Below are 19,698 nucleotides of genomic sequence, written 5' to 3'. Positions count from 1 at the left end.
AATGGGACAGTCAAGATCATCCACTTACTTTTGTGGAGTTTTTCCATGGAGCTTCACAAAAATAGGCTGACAGGTGGTCAAGGAGCTTTGCCTGAACTCATGGATTACCAGGACAGAAGGAAGCATCCTGTGGCTGTTAGATCTGCAGACTTGGAAGAAACAAGCTGGAGAAAATGACCTGATTTTTTTGAAAACACATGACTATGGCCTGTCTCTTTTTGGACTTTCTTGCTTCGTGATGCACGTGCACACATATATGTGCATATCTAAACACACAGAAGTCCCAGAGCATTTTTTTCAGAGAGATTCTTTTCCACACTGGTCTTAAACATGCCTAACAATTTTTTCTCTCTCAAAGTAGCTCTCAATACTAGTTTTTTTATCTGTAATTGTATCTATGAAATAGTAAAGGGGATAAACAGACTACAATCTGCATCCTTCACTAACACTTATCTCAGATCAATTGATAATCCCTTGTCAGGCTGATTGCTGTCAAAACCAGGACAAGCAAAGGCATTTTTCATTCCCACCATTGCAGCTGTTGTCTTTTTCTGTTAGCCCAATTAAGCAAAGCAAAAAGGAAGAGCACCGTATCAGAGCCAGTTTGCCTTAGGATATAAATTGTCGTCTTTTATTTGTTCATAGCCAATGCTGCAAGAATAACAAAGCAATGCCATAAAACTCAACCACTGTGCTGAAAACACAAAGGAGCCATTTTTTGCCCTCCAACTCTTGATGGCATCCAGCCATGCTGCCCCATGGCAGGCGCCGGCCCTCCCTCAGCCTGGCTGATGGCAGGGCTGTGCACAGCCACCCTGTGCTGTCTGTGGCCAGCTCCGTGCCCCTTCTGCTGGGCACCAGGGCTCAGCCTCCCTCAGCCTGAGCCCAGCAGAGTTGGGCTTCCCCCTACCACTCCAGAGCCAAGGGGTTTTGCTGGGTGCCTCCATGAAAGCTGCTTCCCCTCCTCCACTGCTCCTGCACACTTGGCAGGAGAGAGCCCTACACCTTTCATCTTGGAAAACAAGAGGGAGCCAGTAATTTTCTCTAGCACTGTTAGCCAGAGCCCTCCTGGAAAGTAGCTGATGCTATTATTATAGAAGTGTAGATGACTTATGGCAACAAATGCAAAAGAAGTGCATCACCCTTGTGGCTTGTTGTCTGCATGGCAGGACACCCTGTTGTGTGCTGGATTGTCACATGTAATCTATGCAAACGCAGTCATTAGCTTTAGCAGATGCTTTTTTATTATGCTGTTTCAAAACCGAAACAGAGATCAGCAGGCATTTTTTTCTTACTTAGATTTTGAGGAACAAGAATAAATTGCAATGGCCTGTTGCTAATGTGAATGCACCCTTCCTGATACATAAGGCTCTGTACCTACTTCCACTCTATATAAGAACATTTTAATTACTGCTTTTCACTTTCTTGATCTAATTTTCAACAAAAATACTTGTAACAGCCTTAAGAAAGTACGTTTGTGTTTAGTGCCTGCCTGTGACACAGGGAGACAAACAGATACCTTAGCAAGGTATCAAAGCAGAGAATCAGCAGCAAATTTAAGTTCTTCATTCCTGGTCTTTGCTGCCAGGCAGTGCCCCTCATCACAAAATACACTTTTTGCTCTCCTTGGGCCTGTGCATCTCTGTTAGGTGCCTATGACAGCTACTAGAGCAGCAGGCAAGGTAGTTTGTATACAGCCACTGGGTCTGAGGGTCAAAATGGTTTAATGGTATGAATGCAGACTATTTTGTGCCTGGTGTCTCACTACCAGACAGAACCCCGTGCAGAGAGCAGATATAACCTCAATGTTCCATCCTCAAGCTGTGGTTGGGCCATGAGAGCTCCAGGGGCACAACCACAGTCTGACCACGAGAGTTTGCAGTGGGAATTGGGACTGCGGCAGGGACCAAGGCAAGACCAACATCAAAGAGGCAAGAAAGAGGGTGAAGCTGAACTAAGAGGATTTGCTGGGGGCTGTGCCAGGGAGCCCCTGGAGCAGCCATATGGCTGCAGGCAGTGCCGGGCACCACCAGGCTCCATCACTCCTGTGACCATACAATCAGCTTCTTCTCAGCAGCAGAGCAGTGGCGTGCTGGGGTGGCCCTGGGCTCCTTGCCTGCCTTCCCTACGCTCTGCAGCTGCTAGTCCAGGGCCACCAGGCTCACCAGGATGTGGAAAGAGGGTAGAGAGGGCTCAGGAGTTGTGAGTAAGTGAAGCAGGGAGTGGGGGCTGGAACAGTCCAGCAGAACTCTGCATCCCACAGCCCTTCCCAGCAGCCCCTGAGCATGAGCCCACCGCCCCTTGTCACAGAAGAGGGCATTAGGCTGTGCTGCGGTAATTAAGTGTGGATCGTTCATGTATCTCCTGGATATTTAAATGTGAACCAGTTTAACTGAGGTTTAATTAAAGCTGTTGTGAATCGGCTTAAATCTGTGCTCCTTCAGTTCTCTGGGAAGATTTTAGCTGCAGAGGTGGGATGCTATCTCCCAGAGGCAGGAGGGTTTGAGCTGGTTAATTGTTAGAGGCGTGTGAAAACCTAAATGTGCTGACCCAAATGCAGCTCTCAGAAAGGGCTCAGCTCAGTGTTCTTGGAAATCACTGAGTCCAGTTGCTCTGGGAATGGAGTCTCACAGGGACTGGAGACATTCAGCCTTTCACCTCTCAGTCCCAAATATAAGGTACACTTTCTGTTTTCTCCAATATGAATAGGTTTGTGTATCCTAAAGAAAACCAACCTTACCAAAATATTCAGTTGCACCAATAAAAGGGAAAGGGTAACAAAAAGACCAAATAACACCGACTAGCTCCCTTACTAAACAATTGGAAAGCACTTAGTGATAAGAAGGCATATAAAATAATAATAATAATGAACAGAACACAGTAGCACAGAGCCCTAATATAAATTTGGTGTGACTCCAGCATTTCACTTGCCTTTTGCACTTCAAATATGGTGAAGCATTTAAAGGGAATGATGCTTTTCTATTAATCATTTATAATATCAATAACTTCTTTTAAGAGTATTTTTTTTTCCTACACTGAATATTATTGATGTTCAATTATAATAAAGTGTTGCAAACAATTTGCTTCGAGCTAAGGAGAAAGATTTTCAGAGGAGTTTCTCTTAACGTCAAAAGCAAAAAGTCATTTCCGTAAAGGAAATACATTAACCTGCTACCAGTGAAGAGAGTACAGTATTCTCAAAAGGTTCCTGCAAATTTTAAGTAGCATCAGATGGTAAATTATTATCTTATAACACAGTGTTTGTGCATAGTTTGTTGTGTTTCTTTAATACTTAGTAAGATTTGAAAATAACAAGAATGACACAGGATACTCCTAAAAAGGCAGGAAACAATAATCAAACACTTTTATCCACCTTCCTTTCACACTGGGAGCATGTTTGTCTTTCTTTGAAAGAGAGAGTACCACAACATGCCACTACAAATCGCTGTCCAGCGTGTTGCTCTTTACTGGGGGTTTCCTGCTATTAGCCATGGCTGGACAATCAGACTACTGAGCTAAATTACAAAGGCAGGGCTCCAAAGTGTAGTTATTTTTATACTACATCTGTAACACCAGGATCAAGCAGAACCCCGGGGTCCTGGTTGTGTAAGGTAGCACTATCAGAGATGTAGAAAGCTGCACTTGACAGTAATTTACATTAACACATTTCCAAGTGAGAAGTACAGATCTAGACATTGTATAAACCACAACCTGAGTGCCTACATTTGCATTTAAGCATCTTAATGCACAGCTAAATGAAAGTACCAAAAATCAAAGTTGTTACGCAAGAATAGCAGCTGACTTAACTCAGAGCTCAGCCAAGCCCTGCAAAACCTGAGCCAAAGACCAAGCAGAGTCGTGAGGATGCTGGAGAGGGCAGCTGAATGCACCGGGGCCAGCCCTGGGGCCAGTAAGGACTTGGTTCCCAAAGTCCTGGTTCCCTGCTCTCCCATTCCCTGGGTCTGGAGACATCTAAGGAACAGCAAGGAGATTTCTCTTGCACAGAGCCAAGGAAGTATGGGGTTGGAGGTGCCACACAGAGCCAGAAGAGGATTTCCCTTTCCCATAGGTCTCATGAGGACTGCAGAAGAGCTGAACGCTTCTAATTCCAACTCCTCAGACCTCTCCAAGGGGAGAAGAGCACCTCCTGGGGAAGCCATCATGGGAAGAGGAGAACTGTGGACAGCATGGAGGGCAATGCCAAGTGCCTCCTTCCTAGTAAGGCACAGTGTGCCCAAGTTACACTCAATGCCTCCAGGAGCCTCCTGGGCCACGTTTGATACACCTCACACTCAATAGTTTTGGATCTTCACCCCACACTCATACTGTCTGTCCGTAACAAGATGAAGAGTAGGTTTTTTTAACAAATAAAAAAATAATATTACTGGACTGTAGAAAGTACCGACCTCATATGTATCATACAATTTTTTCTCTTAATGTGTGAGAAGGCATCACTATTAGAGATATACAGGCTCCATACAGTAGACAGTAATTGTCAAAAAGGTTTTTTTCCTGTCCCTGTGCTCATTTAAGCAGTTTTCTGTAAAATTCAACTGGGAATTTCCTAAAGATACTAAAAGTACCAGACCAGTTTAATCCCTGCTTGCTTTATCTGCATTTCCAAGTCTCAGAATGATTTAATTAGTAACCAGCATTACAGCATATGTACATTACAGTCCTTTCAAGACAAAAATATTTTTAGCAGGATTTAATAAAAAAAATTTGCAAACCTCCATCACTCTGGCCCAGTCCCAAGCCATCCAGCTGGACAAATGGGAGCTCATATGTTTGTGAAACAGTTCTGGTTTTGAGCAGATTTATTGAGGTTTTGCACCAGGGAACTGCAGACTTTTGAAGCTCTTTCTGTGGCTCCTCTAGAACACAAAGTATATCGTGGATCACTGTTATCAAAATAGAAATGGCTATGCAGGGCCAGGAGTTTGATTTGATGATCCTTGTGGGTCCCTTCCAACTCAGCTTATTCTTTGACTCTGTGATTCTGTGATTTTTTTTCTTTTTCCGTAAATATGGAAATAACTTTATTGAAAACTGGGTTAGACAGTAATCTCTCCTGACATCTTGCAAAGCAAAAGCAGCTTGTACATGCTGGGGTTGGTCTGTGTTAGTGGATACAGCCCTACACTCCAGAGAGCAGCTGGGCTAAGGAATGGAGAATTGTTTAGAAAACAGCAAGGGATGAGGACAGAAAAATTTTAAGGCCATGCCATATAGAAAATACAGCATGCAGACCTTGTCTTCTATCTCCCACATATCACACAGACTCCAGTTCAACTGGGAAATACCCTGGGCTGCTGCAGCACAAGCTGACACAGAGGCTAACACATGTGGAAGTGATGCCCAGGAGCAGTTCTCAGGCACCAGCAGAGCCCAGTGCTGGCATTTCTGTGATGGTCTCAGAGTATCAGTTGCACTGGAAAGCAATCTGGTGAAAAGCAAAGCTGGAGACATGGCTGGAGTGCAGGCAATACTGGCTGGCAGAGCAGCCAGCAGTCCAACACCTTGTTTCGAGGGCAGGAACAGCAATGAATGCTGAAACAGAATGCCCCAAAACTGGCAGCCTCGGAGCTGTCACCAGAGCTGACACAGGTAGGACCTGGTGGGGCAGTCAAGGAGTGAACACCTACAGATGGTCACACGGGAACCTCCTGGCTGCAGATACTGCCCATCCTCTACTGCTTTCCAGACAGAGAAAGCACCTGCTGCATGGCTGGAGGAGAGGACCCTTCAGGCTACTTTGTCCTGTGGGAAGTGACTGAGACCCTTGCTCCACACCCGTTTCCATACGTGACTGAAAACCAAGGAAATGAAATGTCTCTGAACTTGCAGGCAGTGTTGCATAGAGATAAGAGGAAGATAAAAACCACACATGCCTTTATTTTTTGCCCTTTCCAGGCAAGGGCAAACAAATCTGGCCAAGATAGTAGTTTTATAACTGAATTAAACTTGAAAAATGTGCCTACTTTTGCAAGAACTAAGACTATTTGAGCTCTCTCTAACACCTGAAAGGTTGCTGGGTTTGCCTGCCATGAGCCAAATTCCAGCCAGCTGGTGTCCTTATTGCCATGTCAGACCACAAAGGCATCATTACTGGTGTGAGCGAGTTCAACTCACCAGTCACTGATCTTCTGGCCCTTCCAGATTTTCATCTCATAGTTTCCTCTCACTGTTAAAGGGCAACATCCTCAAGAGAGGAATGTGGCAGAGTGGGAAGTGGCTGAGCTTCACAAGAAGTCCCAGACAAGATCTGATTTTTGTTTCTGATCACTTATTTCCAGCCATTTCTCAGCTGTGTCCTCTAAAAATTCCTTGAGGGAAACATATACCCCATGGAATTTGAGTTATCCTTGATACCCTTCAAAGGCTGAATGTTACACAGGTGATTTGTTCTCTTCTTCCTGTGCATGCAGATGAGAGACAGTGTTCAACAGTACTTTCAAAAAGACGCTTCATATTCTTGCCCTCAAAAGTAGCACACACATTCAGTTCTTTATTGCTTTGAGGCAGTAGAGAAAAAACAGTAAAGGACAAGGTTTTTTGAGGACCACCTCCAGAAGCAGAGGATAAAATACAGTGCCCAAAATGGGCCAGTTAGAAAAAAAGAAACAAGAGAAAGGAAAAACCAGGAGTAACAAACGAAGGGCAGGGGAGAACAAGCTGGTGTGCAACAGAAGACTGACTAGACTTCTTGCTGGGCCTGATGAAAGGCACACAAAACAGAGAGACTGGAAAGCCAAATGAGAGGCCAAAACATCCACTCTGCAGTGCTGTATCCTGAGACATGCCCCAGTGCCTAGGGCAGCTCCAAGGAGAGGAGCCAGGATGTCTGCGACCAAAGCCAGCACACACACTCATGGAAAAGTCACCACCACCACCATGCCCACACTGCAAAGGCAGCCATACCAGTTCTCTCTGGAGCTGAAAAGGGCATCAAAGCCCCTCTGAAAATAAATAGCTCATGTGTGACACACAGAGGGACATTCACAGATGTGTGTCCCTCCCTTGCTTAAGGGGATCATGGATTCAACGGACATGTGTGATTTGAGTAACTGTAGAATTTAGAGAGTCAAACTGATGTGTCTGTGACAAACAATTTCATTAAAAAAACCCAAAAAACAGAATTGCCAGTTTTTCTAAGCGGCAAAGACTTGGAGAGACAACAAGGTATTCCCAAGAGCTCAGTGGAAAATGAACCCTCAAACACGAGACCTGCCAGCTGACAAGAACAGCCTGACATTATTTGTCTCAATTGGTTAAATCTGTGATTTCACTTCCTCCAGGGTGGGGTTTTTTTGTATGTTTACAAATAAATTCCTTAAATCCTTAAATCTTGACACAACAAGCTGAATGTCAAGACTCTCAATTTACATTACCTTTCCTTTCACCAATGTTGTGGAAGAACACAGGCACATTATTTTAGTAATTAGGTTTCTGTTTCTCCAGCTATTCAACAAATTAGTAATATGGTGAAATAATGTTTTAATGTTAGTTTAGGTTACTCAAATTTATGATGCTGTGCAAGTGGAAAATAATTAGCATGAGACCGCTGAGTATCTACAAAACTTACTGCAATTGTGCTTGTAGAAGGTCATTAGTCTTTCTTCAACATAAAATTTGTCAATTAATCAAGACCTTTTTTCTTGCTGTTATTGTTTCTATCTCTGTGAGAGCTGTAAGAAACTGTGGCAGTTTCTTGCTTTCCAAGTATAGAAATTCAGTCTGTTCCAGCAGAATTTTGATATTTCTGTTAGTTGGTATAAGTCTGTGCCTATTTGCCCTTGATTTTATGTTTAATTAAATCTACAATATGCCATAATTAATCTCTTAAACAAGATCCGAAATGGAGATTAGCTCTTGTTAGAATTCTCAGCTTAGTCATCTCTTTTTACTACATGAAAAAGCCGATGCATTTATCTCAAGCATTATGTTAAATCTTCATGCTGTTGCCCTAGTCCAAATATTCCAACACTTCCAATCAATACAGACAAAAAGAAGCAAGCAGCTAACAGCATTCTGAGATGGGTTGGATCTTCCCTCTAGCCAGGCTCCCACCTATAAAATTTCCACCAGCAGGTCTCCAGCCTGCCATTCACTCCCACTGAAGCAAAAGTAAAACCAGCCTGCATGACTGCTCTGCTGCAAAGTTTCCCTCTTTCCACCCCAGCTCCCAGCCTGAATGTTCTTTGTCTGGGCTGGTGCTTTGATGTTGCATCAGGCAGTTTTGGAACAATAATTTGAAGACAGCATTAAAGCCAGCCAAGGGTAAAACATCCAGCCACTACTGTGCAATTGTGCAGATAATATGCCATGGCTTTGCTGGGAACCTGGAGAGGGCCATAGAAGTCCCCGAATTTGAGACCAGGGGTTGACTGGCTGCCTCTCACAAGGAGCTCCACAAACGCCAGGCCAAAAGCTCCCTCCTCCCATTTTGAACTGGCCGCTACTTTGAGTGCAAACAGGACAGATACAGCCTTGCCAGAGCTGTTGTCCTGTGCTGATTTCTAACAATGGAGGATTGAGAGGGGAAAAATAAGTTGTTTGTGTGTGTGTGTGCATCTGTCAATAAGGGAGCTTAAGTTGGGGATGAGAGACGAGTGCTGGAGAGGTACTTAGGGAGATTAAGTGCAGCAGATTTATAGGTGAAATCTGGTTAGTGTTGATGCAAAAGGTTGTGGGGGAGATTTTCAAAAGCACATGTGGGAGGAGACTGCTTGCATACTATTGATTTTCTATTTTGTTGCCTACCTCTCATCACTGTATGACAGCCTTGTGAAGCACCGGAGCTTCTGGAGACACTGGAAGAGGTCTGTGAAGCAAGCAGGTGATGAGTCAACACTGACACCATCACCCACTGCAGAAAGGGAGGGAGGAAACCACGTGAAAGAGGCCCCCTCCCCCCACACTGCAAAGTGAAAGCAGTGCAATGGTCCTGATTCCCCGTGTGTTCCAAATAACTGGTGGCGCAGGCAGAGGTCAGAGAGCAGGAGCACGATATAGAGCACACATTCAGGAGCTGTGGGCATGTTTCCAGCTTTGTGAGCAGAAGTCATCACTGCATCAGGGAGCACTCACAGAGGGCAGCCCATGAGTCCACTTTCCCTGTAATTAACCCACCCTCGTGGAGGCAATCCCTTCTGTTTTGTCCAGACCTGTGTGATGGCATCCGAGCACCAGAGGTAGGACTGCAGCAAGTGCCCACACACAGGAGCAAGGAGAGGAGGATGTGAACACAGGAATGGGTTTAGCAAAGCTCTGAATCAGGGGCTTTACAGCTCTTCACTCGCTGTCAGGAAACAGCAGCTGCTGCTCCACCACGTGCACTTTGTTTTTCCTCTGAAGGCAGAAAATAAAGTAGGTCACTATTTTGTTTTCCAGAAGCCGAGATTAAGGATATTAGGAAAGGGCACAGTATACTGTAAGCTGCTGATGAAAACACCAGAGACTCAAGCTGCATGTGTTTATACATGACATGAATGAGAAACTCAGTTGTTGACATGAAAAACAGAGATCATGTGTAGATACTACATAAAGAAGAGATGTAAGGCGTATTAATTAGAGGCTATTAAGGCAAAAATGTAAGGTTTCTGGCTCTTGAAAAAAACAGGAGACAAAGTAGAAAAAAATATTAGCTGTCACATAAATAGGACAGTGCTAGTCAAGTACCTGTTTATTTTCCTTAAGAAGGCTCAGTTTTTGTAGGTGTGCTATGTTTTAAAGCCTCTCCAAACCACTGTGGGTAACCATCAGTGTTTAAGATGATTAAACCAGTGCTGGGAGCAGCAGGACATCAGCTGTAGGACCACATAGCCATTAGGCACAAGCATTGTCACATGTGAAGAATTTGGGTGTTTTTCCATTAAATCTTACACCCTGAGATGATAATTGTTCACACTCTCAACTCAGGCATGTTCCATCCAGGAAGAAACTGGGAACATGATATGTAAGACAAGTCCAATTACAAACAATTGGTGAATTCAAGGAAAGTGAGAGAACAAAAAATGTTGTTTTTTTTTTTTTTAATTAAGAAAAAGAATGAAGACATTCAGTGGAGAACTACAGGAGATCATCTGCAGAAATTATGCAATGCAACAAGAATTTGTACACAATTCTCATAAGTATGTATTGTACATTTCAGTGGAGTGTGCAATTTGAATCTTCAAAGTTCTCTCTGCCTTAGACCCCTCTCTTGCGACTCTGCCCACACAGATGTGTCCTTGCACAAGCAAGGAGGCAGTAGCCCTTGTTAAAAGCAGTGAAGGTTTTCAGAATCAGCCCCTTCACCCCAGCATGTCACTACTGGGATCTCTCCTGAGCAAGCATGTCACAGAACTGAAGTTTTTGCAAGTGGTCGAAAGGCATCAAGACTGCAAGACTCACTTCTATCTGTGATAAAGCTGGAAGTTAAAGGTTAGACATTATCATAATGTATATTGCCTTGGAAACAGACAATATCTGAAAGGAAGGAAGAGCAGAGACAGGGCAGATTTATCCATAAGTCATTATATGAGATTAGCTCAGTTGTTTAGAGCATGGTGCTAATAATGAGCAAGGGTGTGGGTTTGATCCCTGTGTGGGCCATTCACCTGGAAGCTGGTCTTGATGATCCTTGTGGGTCCCTTCCAGCTCAGAATATTCTGTGGTTTCTTCCTTTTTTCTTTTTCCCCTTTTAATTAAATAATTAACTTATTTCTAAATCCCCTTTCTTTCACTATATGAGGAAGAGCTCCTGGAAAATGCTAGCAATGTAGTCTCAGTCTGGATCCTCGTTTGTTTCTGCCTAAACCCTTCCAGTACAGATAAAGGTTTATTTGCCATATAAACCCAAACCAGGGCTTTCACAGTGTCCAGGACTCAGCCCAGGTCCTCAAAGCTGAGAGACCCTTGCCTTTCCCACAAACAGACAGGGAGTCCCAGACCGTGGCAGTAGGGGCAGGTTGGGGATGCCCCTGCAGGAAAAGCAAAGGCAGTCAGTAAAGGCAGGCATCAGCCCAAGCCACAGCCTGGACATGGGCTTTGTGCTGCCCCCTGTGTCACAGCAGAAGAGCCTGGAGCTGGTCTAGCCCCTGGGGATCCACTAGTGCCACGCTTATCCCACAGAAGGGAAGAAAAGTTATTTCAGACACGATTCATCCTTCTCAGTCAGGCAAGAGAAACCCAGAGTTAGAGGTCTAAAACAGGATACATGGATGGCTACCTAGAAAAATTTTTCTTGACTGTCTGCAGGGGAGTCCAGAGGAGTTTCAAATGCTGTCACCTAACACTCGGACATAAGCACTCAGACATATACTCTGCACCCTTGTCCCAGCTCCTCCGTGCCACCCAGGAGGGACAACTCAAGCCATGCTGACAGGTGAGGGAAGGACTCAGCCCACCAGGAGGAGCTGGCAGCTCCCATGAGCAGGGCAATCAGAATTCAGAGGTTTGGACCTGCTTCACCAAAGGCAAAGAAATCTGGATCCTTGATGTTATTTATCTGATTCTGAACAGCTTTATGGAAAGAATTTTGTTGTTCACATCTTCATTAACTATTGCTTAATTCTGTACTTCCCAGTTTTTCAAGGCCTTCAGATGTAACAATTTCAATTTTTCTCTTTACAGAGGAAAGCGAATGCATTAAAAAAACCACTTCAGACTTTCGTTTCGCATGTTGTTCTTAAGTTGTCCTTATTCTTCTTCAGTTTTGCCTCACAAGCTAATGGAAAAGAAAGATTTACTGTCTTCATTTTCACTGGTACTCATCTTTAGCACTTTTTCTTGCCCAGTAGATCTGTTGCAACTGGTAATAAGGGGAATTGCTACTGTCTGACTTCTGCAGAACTTACTTTCTCTCTTTTACAAGCTTTTATGACATTATGGAAATACCAGCCATCTGAGATTAAGAACAGCACTTTAGCATAAAATATTCAGACTGTGCCAACACTGGGGACCTTCATGCAGCAGCTTTATGCTGTTGTTCCAGTCACCTAGATATAATATTGCCTTTCTGCAATTTGATAGAAGTTTTAAGCAGTTGGGGAGGAATTGTTATTCATTGTGATTTTACTGGATTAATAGATTAATTGTAGATATTTTCTAGATAACACTATTAGAAAATAGAATTATCTGTAGATCCAGCTTCAGGGCCCTCAGTGAAATTGGTCCATATAAATAAGATAATGCTAAATCTTTGACCTGAATAGATTGCAATCTAAACAAACCAAAGGGAGAACTGATGAAAAGAGGATATTATCATAGTTTTCCACAGGCAAACAGGAGTAACACTGAGATTAAAATACTTATCTGAGATCAGAGATAGCCTGCAGCAGACCCTGCCGTTCAATTCACATCTCTCAGAGTTCCACATTTAACTGTAAAGCCATCTTCCTACTCTCATACACTCATACAAGGTAATTTAAAAAGCTGAATGATTAAATCTTGGTTTATTGCTGTCTGGAAATTATTACAATGTCTCTAAGAGAAATAAAATATCATTCTTTGCATCATGTATCTGTTAGTAATTTAGCTGTTTTTCCAGAGAGCAAAGGTACAACCAAAGTTCTTTTCTTGTTCCACCTAAAGAATCTGGCATATGGGAATATTTACAAAGTATCTAAGATGCCTTGGTGAAAGCAAGTTGCATAATTCACATCATGGATTTTGTTAGACTTGCCACATGGAAAGGAAATATTGCCTTCTGTAGCAATTGCTACATTATTCTCCACTTACCTTGAAGTGAATCTCCTTCAGAGAGAGTAAAATAAGAGATAAGAAATTAACATTTCACTGTACAGCACAATTGCTGACCACCACACGAATGGCAGTTTTTATCTTGTGTTTCAAACTCTGCATTTTCAGAGAGAAGAGAGAGAATAATTTCCTACATGTCCAAGGCAATAAAAGCTTCACCTGTACACAACACCTGGGGTTTCATCCCCAGTGAGGAGCACTGCACTCTATTCAGCAATACAGATCCAGCTCTTCCACTTCCCAGTTAAATGTATTCAACTGTTGGCATCACTTCTCATCTTCAGACCTTGGTACACCTATGGCATTGTGACACATCCAGAACATGCCTTGGAAATAATGAGTATCCAACACTAGTACCAGTGAGCCCTGTGGGAAGTACATATGTAGGAGGAGAACAATATCCCTTGGGGACATCACAGTTTAATCACACAAAGTACATCTCCTTTCAGCATCACAAAGCTTGCAAAATATTTCTTTTTAGTTCTAGGCTGGCTTCCTCAGCAACCTACTTACAACCCAGACCACTTCAGACATTCCCCCTTTCAGAGCTAACTCATCTGTTTAAAAGTCTCTGGCCCATTAAGCTCAAATCTCCCTACCTGGGACAGGGACTCGTTCAAAGCCTTCTCCTTATGCAAGGTGACCTCACAGCAAGCTCTGAGCCCCAAGGAGTCCCAGAGCACTTGGCCAGGAAGATGAAGACCAGGGTTACAGTGCTGTTCTTAGATGAGTACACACAGAGTGGTACTCCCTTTTATGCCCCTTTCCTTCTCTTTAATTAATGTATCTTGGTTAGTTATCTGGAGGCCAGCCTTGCTTCCCTGGAGGGCTAGGAAGCCCTCTGGTGCTCCATGGCAAGCTTTAGTCATCACAGAGAGGCCCAAGGAGAGACCAAAGATGAGAGGGGGATGCTCTCTCAGGGTTTCTGCTGCACTGCAACCCTGCTCAGCCCAACATGCAGCCCAAGTGCCAGGACAGCTGTGCCTGAGAGGTGTCTGCCTGAACCCACCCAGGTTTGTTAGAAAAATGAACTAGAGCCACTCCTTTCAGGTGCAACTCTTAACCAGTACATTAATAGCTAAAAGGCAGCAGAGCAGGAGCAGGATCTAGGACCTGACCTCCTTGCCTCTTTCACCAAGCACCAGCATCCCTTGCTGGCAGTATCTTAACCACCTCCCTGCTCTTCACATCAGTGTTTTGAATCCTATTATTCCATGTCTCTTGCCAGCCAGGCAAACCCATCTCTGGGCTGCAGCCCAAGCTTTACTACCAGCGGGATGAGACTTCAGTCTCTGCTATCTATAAATAGCATCCTGTGAGTCCCCCAACTCTGCACAAACAGCACAAGATGCCTTGCAGTGCTCCCCAGTGCTGCTCTGGAGGCCACTGCCAGGAAGTGCTCCATCCAATAACCACTGCAGTGTTGAACCTCCAGGCACTTTACTCCTCCATCAGCCCTTACTTTCCCGGGCATGCTTCTGAGCTACTCCAAATTCCAGCCCTTTAACCTGTAAAGGCAGCTGGGATGTGACTCACAGCCTTGTGTGGCACGACTGAGGGGGTCACCAGAGGCTCCCTGCAGTCAAATGACAGAAACAGGCATTTGTACCATGTGGTTCCTGTGACCCATTTCAGACGTGCACCATCCCCAGGGCAGCTGTGCACCAGAAGCAGCTGTTGCTCTGTGCAGGAAGCCAGGGGTGACCAGCTCAGAGGTTACGTCTGCACAGAGAGGGCACATAAAGCTGGGGATGAATCCCACATGGTGCCACTGGGACCTGGGTACATGCCAGCAGTTTGTGATTCCTACTTCAGGTCTGCTGGGAAGAGTGCCCAAGGATTTTGATCATTTACATGGATACTGGCTGAAGTGGGCAGAGTAATTTCATCTCTCCATTGCTTGTGTATGATTTACAGCTTTGACGTGTATTTCTGCACTGCTCCTGTTTTATTAAATTAGTGCTAGGATCTCTTGAGGCAACTTTTAAATAATTTGCACAGCTTACCTAACATTACTTGCTTGCTCAAGGTCTCATATGAAATTTACTTGCATTCAACCCAAGTCTTCCAGCCAGTTAAATGTATTACTCCGGAAACAACTGAGAATTTCAGGATTGATGAATTGTTCAGCAACCTCATCATTATTCTGCAGGTTTACATTCCTATTTGCAGTCTTAGAGGACTTGATAAAAGTAATGTTTTGTATCTTTCCCTAGGAAGTTATACAAATGTCTTTCCCCACCCTATTTGTGGCTTTCAGTTTTAAATAAAATCTCTTTTTCAAAAATCAAACTTTTCCAACTAAATAGTCTGATAAAACAATCCACCACATATTAAAGTCTACAAAAATGGCAGAAAGAAAGAGGGCAGTTGCTATTATCTTTGTAGTACAGAAAGGAAAAGAGTAATGTTTAAAGGAACAATAAATCAAGTTATAGCTGAAAATGATAATGTCACAGCAATATAAGTACATTACGTAAGTAGCCTCAGGCTCTTTCCATAGTTCTGACTCAGCCTAGGTGGCCCATAAAAGCTCATCAGACAAGGATTGGCAGTGGGTGTGTGGCTCCAGCCACACTGTCATTAGAATGGCAGGAAAAACAAGGAACTAAACAGTGTCGAGAGCTGCCTCTCAAACCCAGACTGACAGTAGCTAATATTTCAATTTTCAAGTCACCATAAAGACCAGTTCCAGTTATTTTATGTTCTAATAAAAAGGTATACTTAGCTTTGACAGATTTTTTCTGAAGAAGCTGCTTTTCTCCCCCACTCCCCTGCCCTGGTTCTGTTTAGCTTTATGTCCAGAGAGTCAAGGTCCCTAAAGTAGAGCAAGCAGCTGGATGAGGATGTCATGAATGCAATTCTGTGCTGAGCCCTTTATCCTCCATGAGGGTTTAAAAATGAGGCTTTACTAAGCTTGTCAATATGAACTGGAGTACACAGGCTTGACAGCTCCCTCTCTTAAACATCAGCGTATTTGTAACCCTCCAGAATGGGCAATCAAAGCATTGTAGAGTACATGTCATCATAATTTGATGGATATTAATAAAATATGCCACACAGTAAAAAAATTTTGGAAAAAAGATAGAGACTGTGGACACAGCATTTCCTTTACCCAAAACGAGTCACAGCCTCTGCAGAGTATCTGACTAGGAACATCTTCAAGACAATGGATCACTTTGAAACACACCTTACATGTGTGTTTCATCCTATTCCTAACAAAGTTAGGAAAATATTGAGGAAATGTTGTGGTTAGCAAATGTTGAGGCCACAGTGCTCATGATATTGTCTTCAGAGAAACTTTACTTACCCACTTCAGAGAGTGTGAATTCATTACAAAGAAAAGTATGAAAAAATTACACCAAATACTCGGTATTTTTTTCAGAATTAAGCCGAAAGATATCTTCATTGTTTTGTTTTTTCCTTTCTTAAAACTATATGGATTAAAAAGATGTTTTACACAAAATCTCACCAGTTTTAAATTGTTACATTTAATTGAAAAACTATTAAACAGACACAGGAACATGCTGGATAATTTTTTCCTCCTATAAAGCATACTGTAATTTGTGGCCAAACACAAATAAAATTTGTTATCTAAAGTGAAGAACTCAGTTTAGTCCAAGCTCTACCAGAGAGCTGTGAGGGCAGCTTTTCCTTAATTTAGAAGCAGTAGACACTCACTCAGTGGTGTACTTGTAGTTCTGTTTAATGGACCAAATGCTGCTAGAAAATCAAGTTCCCTTGACCTGGTAAGACCTGAGACTCCTTAGCTCCTCCCAGGCTGTGATTTCCAATTCTAACCACCTTCCCAGGGAAAGAGCACATCTTCAGTGCACACACTGCCTGCTTAACCAACATTAAAGGCAACTCCATTATCTCTTACATTAATAAGCCTACAAGGCCACAGACTGAGCATGAGCAGCACAATTTCAGAATCCCTTTTAATTGCAGGAAATCAGAGCAGCTCTCTCTAATCCTCACAATGAAAGAGCACCACACTCTTCAGATCCTCAAGTGCTGCTCAGAAGTGCTGTTCTTGCAGCACTTGCCTAATGGTCCTTTTCAGAATGGGGTCAGGCCATTAGGAAATCTGCAGACCTGCAGATACCAATACCAAATTACTGCGCTGTGCTGCAGCTCAGACCCAGAGCGGTGCACGGTTGCTAAAAATCCCCAGTGGTGGTTTTCCACCTTGCTGACTTGGATAGCTGCTACCAAGAGGAGCAGCTCAGTAGTAAACCATTGTCCCTTGGCTGACCTCTGCAGCTACATGTGAACAGCTCTACTCAGCCTCACTTGCCTTGGAATCTGACTGAATATGGACAGAGAAAGGAAAAGCAAGAGAATAGCAGAAATCACCAGAAACTGAATAGCCATAAGAGCACTTAACCACAAGAGAGCATAGGGGACTCAATACAAATCTGCAGATAAGAGGGCGGTCTCTACCAAGTTTTGCTCTTTAAATAAACTTTTGGTAAGACTTTAGGACAGCAAAGCAGAATTTTACATATGGATTCTCTTCCTAAAATAGAACAAGCCAAATAGAGACCCAGGAATTTGAATTTTAGGACTATATATAACCCAGCTTTAGGGTAATATAAATAGATCACCTGCTCTATACATTATGATACTTCAAATATCAACTACTTTAACTCAGTTAAAGTAGTTCTTATTGCCAACCCTAATCCTTTCCCTACTGCCCAACTTCAGCTGACCAGCCTTTCTCCTGCAACAGTCCAAGGAGAAATTCATCCTCTGATAATCACTCTTGGTATGCAATCTTCTCCACATGATCTCTGCTTGGGAAGCAGCTCTCCTTTCCTTTTCTTGGCTGGTATCAGGAAATTGCCAGATATCAGTTATCTCTCTTCTCCCAGGCTGTCTTTTGGCAGCATGGATGGACCTGTGTGCTGTGGGATACAAGCAGCAGCAAAGGAATTAGAGGGCAGTTCAGCCTCACATGTTTTTACAGCGACCAAAACCTCAGTGCTCTCCTCTGCACTGCATTTCCCAAAATTCATAGTGATGCTTACATTCAACCATGCTCCATGTTCCCCCTTTACATTCTCCTGCCTCAAAATGCATTCCATCTAAAGTCAACTCACCATAACATTAAAAAGAACCATTAGCTTAATATTTACAAAGCCATCTTGATAAAGCACCAGGCTAAAAGTGCTTAGGCATCTCTTTTGAGACTACTAACCATGCACCTCTTGATGCATTCACACTGGAATTTAAATCACTTATGAAGCAGCATTTTCAAAACAAACCCCTCCTTAAATGTAGAATCAACAGATGCAATCCTTTTTCATTCACTTATCATTCCTTTCAGTATGTGTCATAATAGCTATAGGTGAGTCTCCTCTGACATTTCCTGGACCCACAATGAGCATTTAAAAGCCATTCATATAAATGATATAATACCAATTAGAACAATTTTTCCTGCTAGCGTGCTGTCCTTATTACAATCAAGGAAAAAAGTACTCAAAGTTATTATTCTATCTTGGCAGACACACTTTAATCTCTTGAATATATTGTGGACTAATGGGACACATCACCAGATTAACCAGAAAGCCAGTGCACATGCAAAGTCCAGCGACCAAGCAAAAACCATTTGGTTTATCAAGAATCATTTCCTCCGCCAATATACGACAGAGAACAAGTTTACTAAAAGCTTAAAGTGGGATTAAAGGATAAAGAGGGATCCAATCACTGACAGCATTTTCCTCTCTAAAGCATTCTCACATGAATCTTAGAGCACTAAGCTGCAGCAGTCTTGTACTTTCCTAGAGGGACTCAGCTTGAGCAGTGTCAGAGCCGAGGAACACATATAACAACATTCACACTGCTGAATATTCAGAGAACAGCCCTCTCCTCTGCCAAGCCATTCTCTTGCAAGAAAGCAACCATCTTAAGTGTGTTACCCAGGGCAGCTTCAGGGGATGGAAAAATAAACACAAAGCAGACAGCATTTTTAGGATCACTCAATCTTTTGTCAGATTCTGGAACTAACTCACTGCCAGCATTAAAGCCCTCAAGCCACTGCTATATCAGCCTTTCCTCTTCCCACAGCCCAGTGTGGCCACCACAAAGATGAAGAATGGCATATCCACGTCCATTTGGCTTTTATATAGTTTTTAAGTCCCACTTGCTTCACTTCAATCATTCTGCACAGTAGGCAGCTATTTCTCACACGTGCTGTCTGTCCTCTGTCTGAACACGCACTCTACAGGTACTGCATAAACTCTGGCAGGCTGTAGTTGTAGACAGGAGAGGCAATGACTGCACCCTGGACTAAGCCAGTGAAATAAATCAGCCAGCCTCCTGGTTATACTCAGAGCAAGTTAAGCTTAGCTTTTCCCCCCACTTGTGTATGCACATATGGAACCAGTGCTCCCACCACAGCCAGCAGCATCCACACACAGGAGATGTGGATGAACATGCTCATGCCCTTCGTGTTCTGTGCCACTGGCCACAGAACCAATGGACAGAGGCCACCACTGTTGTGGCATACGGTTAAATCATACTGCTCTGACTTAGGCAGGAGTTTTGACATTTTTCCCCTAATGGTACTAGCCAGATTCTCCCATCGTGTATTCCAACCACCCATCCTGCCTTACCTGAAAGGAAGCCATTGAATAAAATGGATTAAGGAGAGCCCTCTAAGTTGCATCTACCTACGGCAGGAGGGTCCCATTCTGTAATAGACATCACATTGACTAGAAATTGCACAGTCCAATGCTCCAGTGCATGAGTTTCCACCTGTACTATGCACAGAAACCATATTCTCAGCACAGATCACGATGAAGCTGGATGTGGCTTAAATAAATATGAGCTGTTGGAAGAAGCCTGAGCACTGTGTAGCAAGCACTAATTAGGGAGAGCTTTAGCAACCATTTTTGCCATGGTACTATCTTTGCTAAATGAGGAATCAGCTGTATAGACCCTAAGAAG

This window comes from Aphelocoma coerulescens, chromosome 1, assembly GCF_041296385.1.
Source record: "Aphelocoma coerulescens isolate FSJ_1873_10779 chromosome 1, UR_Acoe_1.0, whole genome shotgun sequence".
NCBI lineage: Eukaryota > Metazoa > Chordata > Aves > Passeriformes > Corvidae > Aphelocoma > Aphelocoma coerulescens.
This window is presented reverse-complemented; position numbering follows the sequence as displayed.